Consider the following 1,760-nt stretch of genomic DNA (forward strand, 5'->3'; position numbering starts at 1 on the left):
GAAGCCGCCTGTCCCTCTAAGAAGAAAAGTAATCGCTGACAGCACGAAGGATGTCACGCGACTAGTTAGCAGGCTAGAGTCTCGTTCGTTATCGGAATTAACCAGACAAATCGCTCCACCAACTAAGAACGGCCATGCACCACCACCCACCGAATCAAGAAAGAGCTATCAATCTGTCAATCCTTCCGGTGTCCGGGCCTGGTGAGGTTTCCCGTGTTGAGTCAAATTAAGCCGCAGGCTCCACTCCTGGTGGTGCCCTTCCGTCAATTCCTTTAAGTTTCAGCTTTGCAACCATACTTCCCCCGGAACCCAAAAGCTTTGGTTTCCCGGAGGCTGCCCGCCGAGTCATCGGAGGAACTGCGGCGGATCGCTGGCTGGCATCGTTTATGGTTAGAACTAGGGCGGTATCTGATCGCCTTCGAACCTCTAACTTTCGTTCTTGATTAATGAAAACATACTTGGCAAATGCTTTCGCTTCTGTTCGTCTTGCGACGATCCAAGAATTTCACCTCTAACGTCGCAATACGAATGCCCCCGCCTGTCCCTATTAATCATTACCTCGGGTTCCGAAAACCAACAAAATAGAACCGAGGTCCTATTCCATTATTCCATGCACACAGTATTCAGGCGGGCTTGCCTGCTTTAAGCACTCTAATTTGTTCAAAGTAAACGTGCCGGCCCACCGAGACACTCACTCAAGAGCACCCTGGTAGGATTGCAACGGGGTCCGCCTCGGGACGCACGAGCACGCACGAGGCGCGTCGCACGCCTTCAGCTCGCCCCACCGGCAGGACGTCCCACGATACATGCCAGTTAAACACCGACGGGCGGTGAACCAACAGCGTGGGACACAAATCCAACTACGAGCTTTTTAACCGCAACAACTTTAATATACGCTATTGGAGCTGGAATTACCGCGGCTGCTGGCACCAGACTTGCCCTCCAATAGATACTCGTTAAAGGATTTAAAGTGTACTCATTCCGATTACGTGGCCTCGGATGAGTCCCGTATCGTTATTTTTCGTCACTACCTCCCCGTGCCGGGAGTGGGTAATTTGCGCGCCTGCTGCCTTCCTTGGATGTGGTAGCCGTTTCTCAGGCTCCCTCTCCGGAATCGAACCCTGATTCCCCGTTACCCGTTACAACCATGGTAGGCGCAGAACCTACCATCGACAGTTGATAAGGCAGACATTTGAAAGATGCGTCGCCGGTACGAGGACCGTGCGATCAGCCCAAAGTTATTCAGAGTCACCAAGGCAAACGGACCGGACGAGCCGACCGATTGGTTTTGATCTAATAAAAGCGTCCCTTCCATCTCTGGTCGGGACTCTGTTTGCATGTATTAGCTCTAGAATTACCACAGTTATCCAAGTAACGTGGGTACGATCTAAGGAACCATAACTGATTTAATGAGCCATTCGCGGTTTCACCTTAATGCGGCTTGTACTGAGACATGCATGGCTTAATCTTTGAGACAAGCATATGACTACTGGCAGGATCAACCAGGGAGCTGCGTCAACTAGAGCTGAGCAGCCGGCCGCCCGGGAGTGTGTCCCGGGGGCCCGCGCGAACACGCAAGCGTCCGCTCAATTATTCTGCAAACAGGAGGAGGCTGAGCTCCCCTGCACAATACACCTCGAAACCCTCTCAGGTCCCGGCGGCGCGCAGCGCCGTCCTAAGTACTTGGTCGGGTTCGAGAGAGGCGCAATCGCCCGGAGTTTGGCGAGTAGACGCTTTAGGTGCGACCACCCGTGCTCCCA

The 1,760-nt window shown here is 53.1% G+C and overlaps 1 non-coding gene across 1 annotated transcript in view; it reads right to left on the reverse strand.

Annotated features, from left to right (window-relative positions):
• Nucleotides 1-1,509, reverse strand: part of LOC124582252 — a 1,910-nt gene extending 401 nt beyond the window's left edge. The window contains exon 1 of the ribosomal RNA XR_006973831.1: nt 1-1,509. This exon is cut by the window's left edge and continues 401 nt beyond it. This is a non-coding gene — a ribosomal RNA (small subunit ribosomal RNA).
• Between the last annotated feature and the right edge of the window lie 251 nt (nt 1,510-1,760).

Source organism: Schistocerca americana, unplaced genomic scaffold (assembly GCF_021461395.2).
Source record: "Schistocerca americana isolate TAMUIC-IGC-003095 unplaced genomic scaffold, iqSchAmer2.1 HiC_scaffold_405, whole genome shotgun sequence".
In the NCBI taxonomy this organism is placed as follows: domain Eukaryota; kingdom Metazoa; phylum Arthropoda; class Insecta; order Orthoptera; family Acrididae; genus Schistocerca; species Schistocerca americana.